Source organism: Marmota flaviventris, chromosome 6, assembly GCF_047511675.1.
Source record: "Marmota flaviventris isolate mMarFla1 chromosome 6, mMarFla1.hap1, whole genome shotgun sequence".
Lineage (NCBI taxonomy): Eukaryota > Metazoa > Chordata > Mammalia > Rodentia > Sciuridae > Marmota > Marmota flaviventris.
This window is the reverse complement of record NC_092503.1, coordinates 54965214-54986867: the sequence shown is the minus strand read 5'-3', so window position 1 is coordinate 54986867 and position 21654 is coordinate 54965214. Positions and strand designations below refer to the sequence as shown.

Genomic DNA, 21654 nt, shown 5'->3' with positions numbered 1-21654 from the left:
TTTGTCTTCATTGTCTGTTGTTCTATCTTCTAAGTGTTCTACTCTGCTGGTAGTATTCTGAATTTAGTTTTTAAGTTGGTTTATTGCTTCCTGCATTTCTAGGATTTCTGTTTGTTTGTTTTTTATAACCTCTATCTCCCTGTATAGTTGATCTTTTGCTTCTTGGATTTGTTTATGTAATTCATTGTTGAAGTGATCTTTCATTGTCTGATTTTGCTGTCTAATGTCTTCCTTGAAGACTCCAGATCATCTGAAGCATGTATATCCTGAATTCTTTATCTGACATTCCATCTGCTGCAGCTATTACCTCTTCTAAAGTTGAGTTGACCTGCATTGCTTGTGGTCCTTTCTTTCCTTGTCTTTTCATACTGCTCGCGTTTCTTTCTGCTTGGTGAAACTGTTGTGTTATTGAAATTTTCCCCCTATATATTTATATTGCTCTTGTATAGTTGAAAAGTCTCCCTTGCAGGGGTGGGCAGCGGCTGTGCTCCTCCTCCAATTGGGGTGATCTGTCTACCACGCCCGCGGACCCCTGGGCCTGTTCTGCCAGTTGGTCGCAGGTCTGCCTACCTTGCAGGCGCGGGCGGCGGCTCTGCTCTGCCCTTACTCCAATTGGGGTGACGTGTCTACCACGCAGGCGGGTCGCTGGGCCTTTTCCGGGCGCGGGAGGCGGCTCTGCTCTGCCCCTACTCCAATTGGGGTGACGTGACTACCACGCCAGTGGGTCGCTGGGCCTGTTCCGGGCGCGGGCGGCGGCTCTGCTCTGCCCCTCCTCCAATTGGTGTGACGTGTCTACCATGCCGGCAGGCCACTGGGCCTGTTCCGCCGGTCGGTCGCAGGTCTGCCTACCTTGCGGGCATGGGCGGCGGCTCTGCTCTGCCCCTACTCCAATTGGGGTGACGTGTCTGCCACGCCGGCAGGCCGCTGGGCCTGTTCCGCCGGTCGGTCGCAGGTCTGCCTACCTTGTGGGCGCGGGTGGCGGCTCTGCTCTGCCCCTACTCCAATTGGGGTGACGTGATTACCTCGCTGGCGGGTCGCTGGGCCTGTTCTGGGCGCGGTCGAAGGCTCTGCTCTGCGCCTACTCCAATTGGGGTGACGTGTCTACCACGCCGGCAGGCCGCTGGGCCTGTTCCGCCGGTCGGTCGCAGGTCTGCCTACATTGCGGGCACGGGTGGCGGCTCTGCTCTGCCCCTACTCCAATTGGGGTGACATGACTACCACGCCGGCGGGTCGCTGGGCCTCTTGTTTGTATTTTTTTTTTTTTTAAAGAGAGAGAGAGAGAGAGAGAGAGAGATAATTTTTTAATATTTATTTTTTAGTTTTTGGCGAACACAACATCTTTCTTTGTATGTGGTGCTGAGGATCGAACCCGGGCCGCACGCATGCCAGGCGAACGCGCTACCGCTTGAGCTACATCCCCAGCCCATCTTGTTTGTATTCTTAATAACTGCTATTCTGACTGGAGTGAGAGGAAATCTTAGAGTAGTTTTGATTTGTTTGCATTTCTCTAACTGCTAGAGATGTTGAATATTTTTTCACATAGTTGTTGATTGATTGTATATCCTCTTCTGAGAAGTGTCCAGTTCTTTGGCCCATTTATTTATTTTTTATTTTTTAAAATATTTATTATATTTTTAGGTATAGATGGACACAACACAATGCCTTTATTTTTAAGTGGTGCTGAGGATCGAACCCGGGTCCCGCCCGTGCCAGGCAATCCCTCTACTACTGAGCCACAATCCCAGCCCCCACTTGGCCCATTTATTGATTGGGTTATTTATTTTGGGGGCGGTTAAGGTTTTTGAGTGCTTTATGTATTCTAGAGATTAGTTTTGTATCTGATGTGCTTGTGGTAAAAATTTGCTCCCATTCTGTAGGCTCTCTATTCACCTCACAGATTGTTTCTTTTGCAGAGAAGAAGCTTTTTAGTTCAAATCCATCCTATTTATTGATTTTTGATTTTAGTTCTTGTGCTATAGGAGACTTATTAAGGAAGTTGGGGTCTAATCCGATATGATGGAGATTTGGGCTTACTTTTTCTTCCATTAGGCGCAAGATATCTGGTTTAATTCCTAGGTCCTTGATCCACTTTGAGTTGAGTTTTGTGTATGGTGAGAGATACAGGTTTAATTTCATTTTGTTACATGTGGATTTTCAGTTTTCCCAGCACCATTTGTTGAAGAGGCTGTCTTTTCTCCAACATATGTTTTTGGTACTTTGTCTAAAATGAGATAACTGTAATTATGTGGGTTTGTCTCTGTGTCCTCTATTCTGTACCATTGGTTTACAGGTCTATTTTGGTGCCAATACCATGATGTTTTTGTTACTGTTGCTCTGTAGTATGGATTCAGGTCTGGAATAGTGATGCCACCAGCTTCACTTTTCTTGCTAAGGACTGCTTTGGCTATTCTGGGTCTCTTATTTTTCCAGATAAATTTCATGATTGCTTTTGCTATTTCTTTGAGGAATGTCATTGGGATTTTGATTGGAATTGCATTAAATCCGTACAGTGCTTTTGGTAGTGTGGTCATTTTGACAGTATTAATTCTACCTATCCAAGAACAAGGGAGATCTTTCCATCTTCTAAGGTCTTCTTTAATTTCTTTCTTTAGCATTCTGTAGTTTTCTTTGTAGAGGTCTTTCATCTCTTCTGCTGATTCCCAAATATTTTGTTGTTTTTGAGGTTATTTGTATATGGGATGGTTTTCCTATTTTCTCTTTCTGAGGATTTGTCACTAATGTACAGAAATACTTTTGATTTATGGGTATTGATTTTATATCCTGCTACTTTGCTGAATTCATTTATTAGTTTTAGAAGGTATCTGGTGGAATTTTTTGGATCTTCTAGGTATAGAATCATATTGTCGGCAAATAGTGATAGTTTGAGTTCTTCTTTTCCTATCCCTATCCCTTTAATTTCTTTCGTCTAATTGCTCTGGCTAAAGTATCAAGAACTATGTTAAATACAAGTGGCGAAAGAGGGCATCCCTGTCTTGTTCCAGTTTTTAGAGGGAATGCTTTCAATTTTTCTTCATTTAGAATGATATTGGCCTTGGGTTTAGCATAGATAGCTTTTATAATGTTGAGATACGTTCCTGTTATTCCTAGTTTTTCTAATGTTTTGAACATGAAGGGGTACTATATTTTGTCAAATGCTTTTTTGGCATCTATTGAGATGATCATATGATTCTTATCTTTAAATCTATTGATGTATTGAATTACATTTATTGATTTCTGTATGTTGAATCAACCTTATATCCCTGGGATGAATCCCACTTGATCGTGGTGCACTATGTTTTTGATTTGTATTTGATTTTCCAGAATTTTATTGAGAATTTTTGCATCTGTGTTTATTAGAGATATTGATCTGAAATTTTCTTTCTTCGATGTGTCTTTGTCTGGTTTTAGAATCAGGGAGTTATTGGCCTCATAGAATGAGTTTGGAAGTGTTCGCTCTTTTTCTGTTTCATGAAATAGTTTGAGGAGTATTGGTATTGGTTCTTATTTGAAGGTCTTGTAGAACTCAGTTGTGTATCCATCTGGGTTTTTCTTGGTTGGTAGGCTTCTGATGGCATCTTCTATTTCATTTCTTGAAATTGATCTGTTTAACTTGTGTATATCATCCTGATTCAATTTGGGCATATCATATGCCTCTATAAATTTTTCAATGCCCTCAATATTTTTCTATTTATTAGAGTACAAATTTTCAAAATAATTTCTAATTATCTTCTGTAGTTCTGTAGTGTTCATCGTGATGTTTTCTTTTTCATCACAGATATTAGTTTCTCTCTTCTTCTCTACGTTAGCATGGCTAAGGGTTTATCAATTTTTCTTATTTTTCAAAGAACCAACTTTTTGTTCTGTCAACTTTTTCAATTGTCTCTTTTGTTTCAATTTCATTGATTTCAGCTCTAATTTTAATTATTTCCTGCCTTGTACTGCTTTTGGTGTTGATTTGTGCTTCTTTTTTAAGGCTTTGAGATGTAATGCTAGGTCATTTATTTGTTGACTTTTTCTTCTTTGAAGGAATGAACTCCATGCAGTGAACTTTACTCTTAGAATTACCTTCATAGTGTCCCAGATATTTTGATATGTTGTATACGTGTTCTTATTTACCTCTAAGAATTTTTAAATCTCTTCCTTGATGTTTTTTGTAACCCATTGTTCATTCAATAGCATATTATTTAGTCTCCAGGTGTTGGAGTAGCTTCTATTTTTTATTTTATCGTTGATTTCTAATTTCATTCCATTATGATCTGATAGAATGCAGGGTAGTATCTCTACTTTTTTGTATTTGCTAAGAGTTACTTTGTGGCATACTATATGGCCTGTTTTAGAGAATGATCCATGTACTGCTGAGAAGAAAGTGTTATTCACTCATTATTGGATGAAATATTCCCTATATGTCTGTTAAGTCTAAGTTATTGATTGTATTATTGAGTTCTATAGCTTCTTTGTTTAGCTTTTGTTTGGAAGATCTATCCAGTGGTGAAAGAGGTGTGTGAAAGTCACCCAGAATTATTATGTTATGGTCTGTTTGACTCTTGAATTTCAGAAGAGTTTGTTTTATGTACAAAGATACTCCATTGTTTGGGCCATATATATTTACAATTGTTATGTCTTGTTGATGTATGATTCTCTTGAGCAGTATGAAATGTCCTTCTTTATCCCTTTTGAGTAACTTTGGCTTGAAGTCTACTTTATTTGATATGAGGATGAAAACCCCTGCTTGTTTCTGTAGTCTATGTGAGTGGTATGTTTTTTCCCAACCTTTCACCTTCAGTCTGAGGATGTCTTTTCCCAACCTTTTGTATGTTTTATATACAGCCTTTTCTTTGTTTTGTTTTGAATGGATCTTTTCCTATGAGACGAGTCTGTGCCTTTTGATTGGTGATTTTAGGTCACTAACATTCAGGGTTATTATTGAGACATGATTCGTTTTCCTGGTCATTTTTTGGTATTTAACTTGATTTGGTTTCTCTTTTGATTGGTTTTTCCTTCAGTGTAATAACTCCCTTAGCTGATTTTCACTGTTGTTTTTCATTTTTTCTTCATGGAATATTTTGCAGAGGATGTTCTGTATGTAATGCAGGCTTTCTAGTTGTAAATTCTTTTAACTTTTGTTTATCATGAAAAGTTTTTATTTTGTCATAAAATTTAAAGCTTAATTTTTTAGGATATAAGATTCTTGGTGGACATCCATTTTTTTTTTTTCAGAGCTTGGTATATTTTGGTCCAGGATCTTCTAGCTTTCAGGGTCTGGGTTGAAAAATCTACAGATATCCTAATTGGTTTTCCCAATTAATCTGATTCCTTTCTCTTGAGGCTTTTAAAATTCTCTCCTTATTTTGTATGCTAGGCATTTTTATTATAACATGTCTTGGTGTGGATCTGTTATGATTTTGTACATTTGGTGTCCTGTAAACCTCTTGTATTTGATTTTCCAATTCATTCTTTATGTTTGGAAATTTTTCTGATATTATTTAATTGGATAGATTGTTCATTCCTTTGATTTGGAACGCTATGCCTTCCTCTATCCCAATAATTCTTAAATTTATTCTTTTTATGTGATCCCATAATTCTTGAATGTTCTGCACATGGTTTCTTACCATCTTATTTTCAAGATTATATATTTTGTCTTCATATTTGAGGTCCTGTTTTCCAAGAATCCATGGCCAGCACAGCAGAAGAAATGACAGAGAAGGATTTCAGGATGTACGTAATTAAAATGTTCTGTGAATTAAAGGATGATATAAGAAAGCAAATACAGACAACAAAAGATCATTTTAATAAAGAGCTATATAAGCAAATATAGGAAGCTAAAGATTATTTCAATAAGGATATAGAGATTCTAAAAAAAATCAAAGAGAAATCCCTGAAATGAAGGAAACCATAAGCCAAATGAAAAACTCAACAGAAACCATCACCAGATTAGTTATGTACATCCTGAACTCCTTCTCTGTCGTTTCTTTTGCTGTGCTAGCCATAGATTCTAATAATGTAGTATCTTGTTTGGGGGACTTTCTTCCTGCTGCAGGCTGGCTGGGCACAAAATAACGGAGCTGCCACAAAGCTTTGTAGGTTCAAACAGCAACTCTTTTTTATTCCCGAACTCTCACCAGCACTCTACACACACTTCCCGGGAACACACTTCTCCACCCGGCTCCGCGCGCTAAATCTCCCGGAACCTCGTGAGAACTCAAGGCAACTCCAAAGTAGTGGGTGCCCAAGGCAGCAGGATCCGCCCTAATCCCAGCAGGATCTGCCTTAATCCTGGAGCCGCCCTATTCCCAGAGCAGGGTCACCTTTCAACCATTCCCTCTAGCAAAATGCCAGGCGTCATTCCTGTGGCTCTCAACATCTTCCCTTGTTTTTTCATATTGTTCATGTGTCTTCCCTTCCAGCACTGCGGACCCAAGGTGTTACAGTTTTTGCCCTATAGGCCTATAGTGTCCCTGCAGGGTTCCAATACCTCTCCTTTTAAGGGGGAGAACAATATTAACATATCCCAATACAAACAATATACAACCTTAAATCAAATAGCTGCTATTAAGATGTTTATAGTTTTGTCACAATATACAGAAATGGTGAGTTCAATTATTATCTACAATATAAACAGTAGGTTTGCAAAAGGATCTACAGTTTCTGATGGTGGACAAAGGATTGGGCGTGAGGTGTAGGATGAGATGTTGAGGGGGTAGGAGGTGAGGATATACAATTATTAGATTTTAGAAAGTATGAAAGAGGAATCTAAAGAAGTTGGTTAGTAACATGAGTAGAGGAAGAAGGTGATTTTGGGGAGACAAGTAAGTGGGAAGACAATAGAGTAGAAAAACAAACTAATATGAAGAAAATTTAAAAATGTAAAAATAGAAGATAATAGAATATACAATACAACTGTAATATACTATTCAGACATTCCAGTCCTCAGTAGCATAATTTATGAAAAGTACTTGGTTTCACAAATGTTGGGGATGGGAGAAGAGAGAGAGAAAAAAAAATCTTGAAGGAAGATATAAGGATTGTTTTTGTAGGAGATCAGTTATCTTTCCTGCTTGCCTTCTCATCCAATAGGTGGGGTTGTCTGTTGTTTGCTGGTATCTCCACCCTCAGGATGGTGGAGGTTATTAGGGTGGTCTTGGGGGCAGAGCTCCTGGAGGTGGGGTATAGCACTTACTGGTCCCTGATGGGAAACTGCACCCAAAGGATCTCCTTGGGGGCCTGCTCAAGTGATGTGGGCGCCTGGTCTTATGTCCTATATCCCCTATAAACCTCACAATTCCTGGTCTCTAATTTAGTCTGTAAACTGTATCTTACCCCCTCCCTTTCCACTTCCCAGTCAAGAACGTTTCTCTCCAGAGTTATGTGGACTGTGCTCTGGGGGCTGTGCATTTTGCTGTGGAGAGCTGTTTGGTCCTGGGTAGTTTAGGGCCAGGTTTTGTGAGCAACGGACTGTCCATATAGCCGAAAGCACTGTGCTGGGTTAGCATGTGGGCAGCGGCAGCCAGGATTACTGAGTGTATGGGTGGCCAGGAGTCCTGTGTTGGTGCTGATGGTGGTGTTCTGTGGGCACCCAGAGGTCCTGTGTGGGCCAGTGGCCATGAGTCCTGCGCTGACGCTGAGGTCTAGAGGCCTGTGTGGGCACGGAGGCTGTGATTCCTGCACAGGAGCAACTGTCGGAGTCCTCTAATTACTCGCAGAGAAACAGTCATGGAGCAACACAGAATGTAGCCTCCCTCTAGCCTGCTATCTTGGGTCCTCTAGATGAATACCTTTATGTGAAACTTATTTCAATTTTCTTGGATTTCTGTTAACATTTATTATCATATTAGAAAAGAGTGTTCATGTCTACTCCTGCAACTGATAAACTTCATGATGATGGAGTGTTTTTAAAAAGATTATTATTATTTTAAGCCTCGCATAGTTTATTACATATGCATTGCTAGAGCACTTGTCTAGTGTGTACAAGATCCTGGGTTCAATTCCCAGCACCACACATAAATCTACAAAAAGTAACAAGGGACATAGGCATAGCTAGTACTAGCCTAGTACAGGCCTCCAAATATAGTTCTGGGGTGAAGGGAGGGATGTTGCAGCAGGGTGAGTCCAGTGATGGAACTGATAAAACTTCAGAGATCCCAAATGGATTATTGATCTAGTGTAGACTGATACTGTTTATAGTATTTTAAGGGCTTCAGGCTTCATTTTCTTTGTTTAAGGTAAATATTGCTATTTAAATAGGATGTGACTATTTTTTGGATATGCCCTTCTCAAAAAGACTCACAAAAATAATAGATGTCAGTAATATACTTTGTAAATTTTCTTTTTTTTTTAATATTTATTTTTCTAGTTCTCCGCGGACATAACATCTTTGTTTGTATGTGGTGCTGAGGATCCAACCCGGGCCGCATGCATGCCAGGCGAGCACGACACCGCTTGAGCCACATCCCCAGCCCACTCTGTAAATTTTCTGACACAAAAATCATTTAACTTTTTTAATGTATCCAAACCTTGTTTTCCTATGCTACTGACATTTTTCTTTGACCTATAACTAAGATTTGTCCTAAACTATTTTTTTTAATTCTACGCTTTACCACTGAGTTCCACCCCAGCCCTTTTACTTTTTATTTTTTTATTTTGAGACAGTGTCTTGCTAAATTGCCAAGGCTGCCCTCTAACTTGCAAACCCCCATCTCAGCCTCCTGATTTGATGGGATTATAGTCACATGCCACCACACTCAGCTCCTGCCCACGTCCCGCAGTAGTGATGAAAATTGGCTGGCTATGGAACAAAGGCTCAGGAAAATAGAGCAAGGAAAAAACCACAGAACACAGGAAATATTTTTTAGAAAATCGGGGCAGGACTGGCTAGCCAATCACACGGATCAAGCTTCCACACTAAAAAGCAAAATGGAGCCCATGCTTGCTTAATTTATATTGGGGAACATCAAAAGTTTTCCATGGAATGTTCCTTGCCAGAAAAAGTAGAAGCTGGGCTGTTCAGTTTCCAAAGGTTACGCCTATCTTTGGAGCTACTGAGGGATCTTCCTAGTAGAGTGGAGATAAAGATTATGTGCCCTGGGCAATCTATAGCATGGGGGAGGCAAGGATAGTTTCCAAGGAAAAAACTAAATTTCCCTGGCTTTGATACCGAATGTAGACCCTCAAATAATTCATGGATGGCTTCCTACATTCAGCTCTAACTTTTCCCTTAAAAACATGTTGGAAGGTTGAATGTCAGTCCCTACTAGGTTTTGTTTGACTTTCCCAGTGTTCTCTATTTTTTTTTTTTCTGCTACTAGGGATTGAACCCAGAGGATCTCTACCACCAAGCCACATCCCCAGACATTTTAAGGCAGGGTCTTGCAAAATTGTCAGGCTGGCCTTGAATTTTTGATTCTCCTACTTTAGGTTTCTAAATAGCTGGGATAATAGGCATGTGCCACTGCACCCAGCCCAAGATCCTTTATTGAAGCCCCATCTTTACTCCTGCTCTCTTGGAGGTACCTGATACTTTAATTTCCAGAATCTCTTTTTAAAAAAAAAAAAAAAAAATTTTTTTTTTTTTTTAGTTGTCAGTGGACCTTTATTTTATTTATTTATATGTGATGCTGAAAATTGAACCCCATGCCTCACACATGCTAGGCAAGGGCTCTACCCCAGTGTTAAGGTCTGTAAACAAGTCAGGATGGCGCCTGGCACCCCAGCCCCTCCAGAATCTCTTTGATAACCTACTTTCACTGTCCTGATTGTCCATTCTTACATCTTCTGTTTATCATTTCCATCCCAGAAGCTACTCTATTAACATGTCCTCTGTTCATACTCTTGACCTAGTACCAGTTCTCAAGAAGTTTTTGTTTTTCTAATTTTTTTTTTTTTTTTTTTTAGCAGTACTAGAGATCGTATCCAAGGGCACTCTGCCACTGAGCTACACCAGTCTTATTTATTTATGTATTGTTGGCCTTGATTTTGTCAATCCTCCTGTCTCAGCCTCCTTGAGTTGCTGGGATTATAGTTGTGTGTCACCATACCAGCTTGGTTTATTTTTTTTTAATATTTATTATTTATTTATTTATTTTTTTAGTTTTGGCGGACACAACATCTTTGTTTGTATGTGGTGCTGAGGATCGAACCTAGGCCGCACGCATGCCAGGCGAGCGCGCTACTGCTTGAGCCACATCCCCAGCCCCCAGCTTGGTTTATTTATTCATTTTTATTTTTTGTTTTTTGAAAAGGAGATCTAGCTACACTACCCAGGCTGGTGTTAAAGTAGTGATTCTCCCCACTTAGCATCCAGAATAGCTAGGACTATTAAAGACATGCTTTACTGTGCCCAGCCAATTTTCAACAAATTTTAAAGCCTGAATATGCAATTCACAGTTTTTTGATTCTTCTTTTAAAAAAAAGTTTTTAAGCTGAACATATTTATGAGGTAATTCAATATGTGTATACAATGTGAAAATGATCAAGTCAAGATAATTAGCAATTTTGTCTACTTAAGTATTGATCATTCTTTGTGTTGGGGACTTTCAAACTCTTCCAGTTCACCCAGCAGCGGGGGAGGCTAAGGCAGGATGATCACAAGTTCAAAGCCAGCTTCAGTAACTTAGAAGCCCTAAGCAACTCAGAAAGACCCTGTCTCTAAATAAAATATAAAAAAGGGCTGGGGATGTGGCTCAGTGGTTAAGCACTCTTGGGTTCTATCCCTGGTACCAACCAAACAAAAACAATTCTTCTAGTTTATTACATATATATACATATATATATGTATATATATATATATATATATATATATATATATATATATATATATATGTATATATATGTATAGATAGATAGATAGATAGATAGCTATATGTTGTAAATGATAGTTACCCTGTTGTGCTATAGAATATGATAACTTATGTCTCCTATCTGTATTTTGGTACCTATCATCCAGCTGCCTTTTGTCCACCCGTCCTCTCTCCCTTTCCTAACTGGTGTGATACCTGTTCTTAACTTCTATGAAATCAACTTTTTTAGCTTCCACATATGAATGAGAACATGCCATATTTGTCTTTCTCTGCCTGTTTATTTCACTTAACCTAATGTCCTCTAGCTCTGTCCATGAACATGTAAATTTTTTTTTCTTTTAGATGGGTGTCTTCTATATTGCTAAGACTAGCCCAGAACTTCTGGGCTTAAGTGATCCTTCTGCCTCAGTCTCCTGAGTGCTGTAACTGCAAATGCCTACCCCAATGGCCGGTAAACATGTAATTCTTAACAGTATTTCTTTCATAGGTTTGTAATACAATTTATATTTTAAATGTAACTTCAGTAGATTCCATTTAAGAATATTCATTTATAAATAGAGAGCATATATAAACTAAAATAAACAACAAATACATCAGTTATTTATCTTTTGAAAGAAAATAGATTCCTTAGATCTCATTATTAAATAGTGTATGAGCAGGGTGAATATTAAGGAGTTACTCAATATGCTGGGCCATGTCTATAATTACTTCAAAATAGCTTTATTCAGATTTTTAGGCAGTATTTTACTGATTTGTTATCATGGAATTTAAAGTACTATTTTTTTTCTTTTGTAAAGTTATACATATTGGCACATTTAAGATTAGCTAGCTTCCTCAGGAAAAGAATGATAACCAGGAAGCATTTAGTTTTAATTTTCATAATTTTTCTATTTAAATCAAAGCACCCTTTTTAAAGCCCCTAAATCAGTCTTTTATAAATAAAGTAAATCATCTTGTGATGCATTCCTTGATGATGGCTTATGTTGTTTTTCTAAAGAAAGAGTTTAATTAAGATTTGATTTTCTTCTATTCTGTACTTGGTTTATTCATCACAGAATCAAACAGGTCTTTAATGCCACTTATCAAGTCTTGACTTTTTGGGTTATTGATGACCACTTCAGTTTTAAAAAAAGCCTGGGAATATTTATCTTTTGGGTATGATTAGAGTATAATAAAGCATAAATAGACTGCTTATGACCTCAGAATGTGTGTCTGCCATTGTAGGAGAACATTTCTGGTCAGTGGCTACTGTTTATAGTTTGATAAAATCAACACAAATGTACAAATAACTCATGAATAATTGTGAACACAGTATTTGAATGGATGTTTAATAAATATGCATTAAAAATCTAATTACAGTAATGAAGTTTACAGCTGAAATTTTAATCCAGCCCTTTAGAAATATTAAATGTGCTTTTCCTGATTGTGCATTTTTCTCACAGCAGTTGGGTAAACATTTTAAACTAGAAATATAAATTCCTTATATAGTTTTGATTTCATTTAACTAAGCATGTGTTTTCTTTGACAACAGTCTTTCTTTTTGTGAAGAAGGGAAGTTTTCTTTATTCCATAGGTGTTATTTTGGAGAATTTTGATGAGTTCTGTTTTAGGCCTGTTGAACATATGGGATTCCAGCTGACTACTAAAATATGACCTGAAAAGATTATAGGTTGTGATTTTGGTTTCATTCTGTTATGCTGAATTAATCTTTTAATTTTTTGTTTACATTTCCTCATCTGTGGAATGGGATCTTTATCTTAACTCTGCATTCCTTGCTGATGGTTTATGAGGCTCAAATAGGTTATTACATGAGAAAATCCTTTGAAAAGTGTAAGAAATGTTACATAAATGTGCAGCTATGTTAAGAATAATTGAAGTATTAATACTGAAATGCCAGAGGCAGTGGATTTCAGTCAGTAAGTAGAAATGAAATGAATTCAACTCTATATAGAAATAAACTAATGCCATGATGTGCGACCACAGGCCGAACACAATGGGGCCAGTCAGTAATGGACTGAAACCTCCAAAACAGAAAAACCTCTTATCTCTATAATTAAAAAAAAAAAAAAATCTCAGTTAATATTGTTGCAGTAATGGAAAGCTGATTATCGTAGTTAAACAATGTGAGTTAGACTCATATTTTAGTTCTGGAGAGTGTTTTACTTATATTAACAATGGCAAGGGGCTCTGCCTGATTTCAGTGCTTTGAAATTTAGAAAATGTAGTTTTTATTTTTCTAAGATTGTACAGAGCATTTCTTTAGACAACCATGGTGGATTTTGTTCTCTTTGACTACCACCTTTTCTCTGGATTCTCTAAACACCTAGTGGTCTTAGAAATTATGAATTGCTGCTTTCATCATTTCAAAGAAAGCTGCTAAAATTTCATGTATAATATGGAAGCAAATCACTAAGGTATAAGCTATCTTCATTTAGGTTCTGTTTTTTTTTTTTGGTGGTACCAGGGATTGAACCCAGGGCCTTGTGCATGCTAGGCAAGCACTCTACCAACTGAGCTATATCCCTAGCTCCCCATCAGCTCCTACTATCTTCATGTAGTAAGCAATGGATACTGTCCCCCCACCCCCCCTTGTAGTACTGAGGATTGGACTCGGGGGCACTGTACCCCTGAGCTACTTTCCCAGCCTTTATTATTTCTGATTTTGAGATGGAGACTTGCTAAATTGCTCAGTTGTCCTTGAACTTGTGATCCCTGTGTATCAGCTTCCCAAATTTCTAGGATTATAGGTATGAGCCACTGTGCCTGGCTAGAAACCTGTTTTAAAAAGTAATTCAAGTAGTTATAAATTGTTTTCTACACTACAAAACATAAAGATAACATTTTATAGAAGCTGCCTTTGGGTGGTGCACACCTGTAATCCCAGTGGGAGACACTGAGGCAGGAGCATCTCAAGTTCAAGGCCCAACCTGTGCAATTTAGGAAGATCCTCAGCAACTTAGGAGACCCTGTTTCAAAAAAAAAAAAAAAAAAAGGACTGGAGGTTCAGTGGTAAGTTGTCTCAGGATTTAACCCTAGTACCAAAACAACAACGACAATAGGATAACATTTCATAGAATTGTAGAGTATTAAAACTGAAGTGGACTTTGCATCATGGAGTCTATGATGGTTTGGATCCTTATTGAGAGGTCATATACTTTCAGGTGGGGCCTCTTTAGGTCACTGGGGAATGCCCTTGAAGGACATTGTGGGACCATAGTCTGTTCCTTTTCCTGGCCATGAGGTTAACAGCTTTGCTCCACCAAATACTCTTGCCATGATGTGCTACCACAGACCCAACACAATGGGACCAATCAGTAATGGACTGAAACCTCCAAAATGGAGAAACCTCTTATGTCTATAATTTTTTTAATCTCAGTTAATATTGTTGCAGTAATGGAAAGCTGATTATATGTAGTCAAACAATGTGAGTTAGACATGTAGTTTCTATCTTTCTTTTTTTTTTTAAAGAGAGAGAAACAGAGATCAGAGGATGGGAGGAGAATTTGAGGTACACATTTTCTCTAGCTCACTTCCCGCCAAGCTGAAGTTGTCTTTTTTTTTTTTTTTAATTTTTTTAGTTGTTTCCTTCCTTCCTTCCTTCCTTCCTTCCTTTTTCTGAGGATTGAACTTAGTGCTTCACTGCGTGTGAGGCAAGCCCTCAACCACTGAGCTACAACCCCAGCCCTCTACTGTTTTTTTTTTTGTTGTTGTTGTTTTTTGAGGTCTCCTACCCAGTTTTGGATAGCCCTAATTTAAGGAAACCTTTTTTTTTGGTACTAAGAATTGTACCCAGGGCACTTAGCCACTGAGCCACATCCCTAGTCCCCTTTTTAATTTTTTTTTTATTTTGAGACAGGATCTCACTAAGTTGCTTAGGACCCTGCTAAGTTGCTGAGGCTGGCTTTGAACTTAGGATCCTCCTGCCTTAGCTTCCCCAGTTATGGTAATCACAGGCAGTGCACCATTGTGCCCAGTGAGAAAGCTATTTAAGTATGTCAAAATGTAAGCCTTTCAGTAACATCTTTCCATTCATCTTACTCTTTCCTCAAGCATGACAATATAACTCTAGTCCTGATTAGATGATGATATTATTATTATTATTATTATTATTATTAATTTATTTTCTTTTTGGTACTGAGAGTTGAACCCAGAGGTGCTCTACCACTGAACTATACTCCTAGGTTTTTTTTTGAGACAGGGACAGCTAAATTTATGAGGCTGCCCTTGATCATAAGATCCTCCTGCTTCAGCCTCCTTAGTAGCTGGGATTGCAGGTCTGTGCACTGTGCCTGGCCATATAACAGATCTTGAAACATATCAAGACTAATATTTTCTCATTTATTCATTCATGTACTGATTGACCCATCAAATTATGAGGTGGCCTCTTATCTCAATTCCATGTGACAATGGTATTGTCTCCCAGTCATTCATTCATTCTTATTTTTCCTGGTGTTATCTATTCACCAGACACAAGATACTGCTGCTTTTTCTCTTTCTTCTTTTCTTTCTTGCCCCCGCCCCCCTTTTTTTGTGATACTGAGATTGGATTTAGGGCCTCACTTAAGCTAAGCAAGTGTACTAACTAATAAACCACACCCAGCCCCTTTCTTTCTTTTTTTATTTTTGCCTTGGTTTTTTGGAACTGGGGTTAGAACCCAGGGCTTTGCAATAGGCAAGGCAAAGCAATTGCTTTGCCACTGAGCTATATCCCAGTGCCTCCCCTTCTTATTTTATTGGAATTTTTTGTGAACAGAATTTGTTGTTTGTAATAAAATCTAATTTATCTGTCTCTTTGTGTGTTCTATTTAAGAAATCTTTGCTTACCTCAGGCCATGAAGTCATCGGTGTATTATCTGTTTTTTTGGTTCCTACTGGAGATTGAATGCAGGGCCTATTGCACACTAGGCAAGTGCTCTACCTTTGAGCTATATCCCCACCCTTTCTTTCTTTCATTTATTTATTTTTTTAAAGAGGGAGAGATAGAGAGAGAAAATTTTTAAAATATTTATTTATTTATTTATTTTAGTTTTCGGCAGACACAACATCTTTGTATGTGGTGCTGAGGATCAGAACCCCGGCTGAACACATGCTAGGCGAGCGCGCTACCGCTTGAGCCACATCCCCAGCCCCCCCACCCTTTCTTAACATTTTATTTTGAGACAAGGGCTTGGTAAGTTGTCCAGGCTGCCCTCAAACTTGAAATCCACCTGCCTCACCTTCATGAATAGCTGGTATTACTATAGGCATGTTCCCCTGGAATGAAGTTTTCTTTTTTTTTTTTTTTGTACCTTTTTTTTTGTACCAGGGATTTAGTCCTAGTCCTGGGGTGCTTAACCACTGAGTCACATCACAATTTTTTTTTAGTTGTTGACAGACCTTTACTTATTTATATGTGGTGCTGAGAGTCGAACCCAGTGCCTCACACATGCCGGGTAAAGTGCGCTTCCACTGAGCCCCAGCCCCAGCCCCTCCGCAGTCCTTTTTTATATTTTATTTAGAGACAGAGTCTCACTAACTTGCCCTTTAGGGCCTGGCTAAGCTGCTGAGGCTGACTTTGAACTTGCAATTCTCCTGCCTCAGCCTCTCATGCTGCTGGCATTATAGGTGTGGTGCAGAATTTCTGTATATCATGTTAGGTTTGAGTCAAGAATCACTTTTTCCAAATGGATATTCATTTACCTTGAAGTATTTTTTTTTTTAAGAGAGAGAGAGAGAGAGAGAGTTTTCGGCCGACACAACATCTTTGTTTGTATGTGGTGCTGAGGATCGAACCCGGGCCGCACGCATGCCAGGCGAGCACGCTACCGCTTGAGCCACATCCCCAGCCCATTGAAGTATTTTTTGAATAGAATCTTTTATCTGGGCAACAGTGCTATTTTGACATAAATCATCTGCCATGTATGTATGAACTTCTTCTTCTTCTCTTTTTTTTTGTGGTGCTGGGGATTGAACCCAGGACCTGTACATGTGAGGCAAGCACTCTACCAACTGGGCTATATATATCCCCAGTCCATATGAACTTCTATTTTGTTCTATTGGTGTATTCTTGTGAGAGTATTACACTACCCTACTTTTGTAGCTTGTTAATAAGTCTTCATATTTGTATCAGTTATCCAGTTTTTTTCTTTTTCAAGATTGACTAGACCTGAGCTGATACCATAGTCATTAGGCACATTTAAACACTGAGCGCTTGAAATGTGTAATGTGACTGGGGAACTAGATTTTTAATTTCATTTAATTTTTATTAATTAATAGAAAAGTTAAAAAGACACTTGATTTAGCTGGTGGAAAACTTTTTAAGTATTCTTGGAACAACTTTTTCAACTATAGATTTTATGAAGTCTAAATATAAATTATTTTCCATGAAAGTTTAGATTCTAAATCAAAATATATTTTAAGTGTAAAGTACTAAATTTTATTGACAGTATGAAAAAAAAAGGAATGAAAAATATTTAAAAAATTTGATTACATGGTGATTATATGCTAATTATAGTTCTTGATGTCAAGAACTGGAAGGGTTTGAAACTTTACCTTTTTAAAAATTAATTAATTTATTTGTTCTAATTTGTTATACATGACAGCAGAATGCATTTCAGTTCATAGTACACAAATGGAGAACAATTTTTCATTTCTCTGTACACAAGTAGAGTCACACTTTTCGTATCTTCATACATGTACCTAGGATAATGATGTCCATCTCATTCTACCATCTTTCTTACCCCATGCCCCCTTCTTTTCTCTCCCTCCCCTTTGCCCTATCCAAAGTGCGTTCATTCTTCCCATGCTCCCCCTGAACCCCCATTATAGATCAGCATCCACTTATTAGAGAAAATTTTCAGCTCTTGGTTTTTTGGGATTGGCTTACTTCACTTAGCATGATATTCTCCAACTCCATCCATTTACCTGCAGATGCTATGATTTTATTCTCCTTTAATGCTGAGTAATATTCCATTGTGCATATATACCACAATTTCTTTATCCATTCATCTATTGAAGGATATCTAGGTTGGTTCCACAACTTTGCTATTGTGAATTGTGCTGCTATAAACATTGATGTGGCTCTGTCTCTGTAGTATGCTGTTTTTAAGTCCTTTCGGTATAAACCGAGGAGTGGGATAGCTGGGTCAAATGGTGGTTCCATTCCAAGTTTTCCAAGGAATCTCCATACTGCTTTCCAGATTGGCTGCACCAATTTGCATTCCCACCAGCAATGTATGATGAGTATGCCTTTTTCCCACATCCTCGCCAACACTTATTGTTGCTTATATTCTTAATAATTGCCATTCTGACTGAAGTGAGATGAAATCTTAGAGTAGTTTTGATTTGCATTTCTCTAATTGCTAGAGATGTTGAACTTTTTTTATATATATTTATTGAGTGATTGTATATCTACTTCTGAGAAGTTTCTGTTCAATTCCTTAGTCCATGTATTGATTGAGTTATTTGTTTTGAAATTTTACCTTTTTATCCTGTTTGTACTACAGCATGTTAGCCTGTTACAATTTCATAGATATTGGCAGAAGACATGAAACTCCTGGCTCAGAGGAACTTCATGTGTGCCTCAGTTCTCCTTGTCCCCCAAGTCTCCTAGGACAATTCAAGTCTCCTGGACAATGAGATTGGCCCAGATGGATGACGCATTTTCAGTAGGTTTGTGTCATAGTTGAGGAACCAAGGACTCAGGAAACCCCCATCTTTCATAGGGATTCTGTAAATCTTCTAAATTTTGACCTTAAGAGAAAGATTCTTGTGGAAAGCAAACAAACCTGGCCCTTTTTTCATTCCCACCAGCAATATATGAGGGCTCCAATTTCTTCATATCCACTCCAACACTTACTATTTAGCAACTGTCTTTTTGATTATCAACATCCTAATAGGTATGAAGTGTTATCTAATTTAGGTTTTGATTTACCTTTCCCTGATGACTAATGATAATAAGTATCTTTCATGTGTTTTTTGAACATTCAATTCAGGTATTTTTTCTGGAGACATGTCTATTTAAGTCCTTTGCTCATGTCTAGCCTGATGGCACACACCATGTATGCCATGTATTAACAATGGCAGGATCGAAAGTTTGAGAACACCCTGGGCAGTTTGCAAGACTCTGTCTCAAAACAAAAAAAGTCCAGGGATATAGCTTAGTGGTAAAGTACCCCTGGGTTCAATCCTCACTCTTGGGGGTGGGGGAAAACCCCACATCCTTTGCTCATTTTAAAGATTTCTGGATATAAGTTATCAGACGTGATTTGCAAATACTTTCTCCAGTCTGTGGGTTGTATTCACTTTTTTGTTTGTTTTTTTTGCAGTTGTGGGGATTGAATGCAAGGCTTCATACATGCTGGAAAGCACTCTATTCTTGAGTTGTACCATTAACTCTATTTTACCTTTTTTTTTTTTTTTTAAATCAGCATTGGAGGTTGAACAGAGGATTTCTCTATAACTGAGCTACATCCCCAACCCTTCTTATTTTTTATTTTTTTTTTGTTTTGAGACAGAGTCTGGAATAAATTGGCTGGCTTTGAGCTTGGAATCCTGCTGCCTCAGCCTCCTAAGGAACTGGGATTGTAGGCCTGTGCTTCTGTGCCCTGCTCAATCAATATTTTATATTTATTTTCACATGTAGTTTCCAAGATTAAGAGAATGTATTACATGAATGGCCAAGCACCTTAAGACCTCACTGTGATGGAGTTTTTTTTTTTTTTTTTTTTGCGGGACGGGGTGATACTGGGGGTTGAACTCAGGGACACTCGGCCACTGAGGCGCATCCCCAGACCTATTTTGTATTTTATTTAGAGACAGGGTCTCACTGAGTTGCTTAGTGCCTCGCCATTGCTGAGGCTGGCTTGAACTTTTGATTTTCCTGTCTCAGCCTCCTGAGCCGCTGGGATTATAGGCGTGTGCCACCATGCCCAGCTGAAATGGAGTTTATTTTTTCATGAGTACTTTTATTCTAGAGCTTCCTTTCATTCTATGACCTAAGTGAATTACTGTTCCTTTAGGACAATGGTAGTCTCCTTAGCTCTTTTTATTTTTTTATTTTGAGATAATGTCTGATTGAGTTGTCAAGGCTGTTTTAGAATTTGTGGGATTAAAGCATCAGCCACTGCCTTAAGCCTCTTTTTGTCCTGATTTCAGTTGAAACATCATTTCCTCTGAGCATCCTTCCTAAATTCTTTAACCTTAGTTCCCGAACTTTGACTCTGTTATAATCATAGCATCTCCCCCTTTCCTTGCTGCACACCGCTCTCTGTTAGAGTTGTTATCTTCTTGTTTGAGTCTTCCCTGGAGCATCATTAGTGTTCCAAGTGCAGTTACAACCCTCCTCTAGCTCAATACTGATTGTATTTATATTTTTTTTAGCCTAGAGCTTTGAACTATTTTTTGCTTAACTGAATCGTTCTATTCAATAGTTTTTTGATTCTTTCTAAGGTAGTTAAAATTTTGAACCTAAATGTACCTTAGTTAAGTTTTGTGTTGGTAGGTTTATCCAACTATTGCAACATAACAACATTTTCTTGAATTGTGATTGTCCTCTAGCGCTCATTTGTCTCTTAACTTGGTGTCATCTTCAGATTGGAGGACTAGGTCATTTATCTCTTCTTTTAGTGACAACTAAATTAGTATTTTGTACTTGAAGCTTGAAAAAGTGTATATAAATCTTATTATTGTCACAATTCTTAGAAGCCAGCTGAAGGAAAAATAAGATTTATTAAGACATATAAAGCTGGGCTCAGTGGTGCATACCTGTAATTCCAGTGGCTGGGGGCTGGGGAGCTGAGGTAGGAGGATCGTGAGTTCAAAATCAGCCTCAGCAATAGCAAGGCACTTAGTAACTCAGTGAGACCCTGTTTCTAAATAAAATACAAAAAAGGGCTAAAGGATGTGGCTCAGCAACACATAAAATAAATAAATAAAGGTAATATGTTCATCTACTACTAAAAAATATTTAAAAAAAACCAAAAAACAGACTTGGGTTGTGGCTCAGTGATAAGAGTGCTCACCTAGCATGCATGAGGCACTGGGTTTGATCCTCAACACCGCATAAAAATAAAATAAAGATATTGTGTCCACCTAAAAACTAAGAAATATTAAAAAACAAAACAACAACAACAAACCCACAAAAAAACAGAATACTACAGACAAAGGAAGGTTGTGCTAACATTTGTCATAGCCAAGCAACAGAAAATCAAACAGAAATCTCTCAGGTCTTCATATCTGCCGTTCTCAAGCCTCCTGGAGCAACTGGCTCTGCCTGCCTGCACACTCAAGGGTCAACTGCCACTGCTAATACATGGCATACTTCCAAACCCACCAGCCCAAAGTCAAATTACTGGAGAGAAAAAATTCTGTTTTATATGGTTTTTTTTTGTAACAGGGATTGAACTCAGGGGTGCTGAATCACTGAGCCACATCTCTAGTCCCTTTATATATTTTGTTTTGAGACAGGGTCTCACTCAGTTGCTTAGGACTTTGCTAAGTTGCTGAGGCTGGCTTTGAACTTGCGATCCTCTTGTCTCAGCCTTCCAAACTGCTGGGATTATAGGCATGCGCCACTATGCCTGGCTAAGCTTTTCTTTTCAAAACAAGAATTCCTTTGAAAATCCAAGACTGGGGATGTGGCTCTGTGATGTACTTAGCATGCACAAGACCCCAGGTTTCATCCCAGAAGCAGAAAAAAATTGTTTTAATGAATTTCATGTGTAACAATTCTGTAAGGTAAAAAAAAAAAAAAAAGTAGCATTAATAAGTGCCTAGTATTTAGCCAGCACACAAACAGCACTTTCTTTCCAGGGCCTTGTACATGCTAGGCCGGCGCTCTACCATAGAGCTATATCACCAGCCCAGAAACTTTCAAGTATTT

At 38.3% G+C, this 21654-nt stretch overlaps 1 protein-coding gene across 1 annotated transcript in view; it reads left to right on the top strand.

Annotated features, from left to right (window-relative positions):
- The window catches only part of Afg1l (AFG1 like ATPase), a 212338-nt gene that overhangs the window by 7920 nt on the left and 182764 nt on the right, over positions 1 to 21654 (top strand). The window lies entirely within an intron of this gene.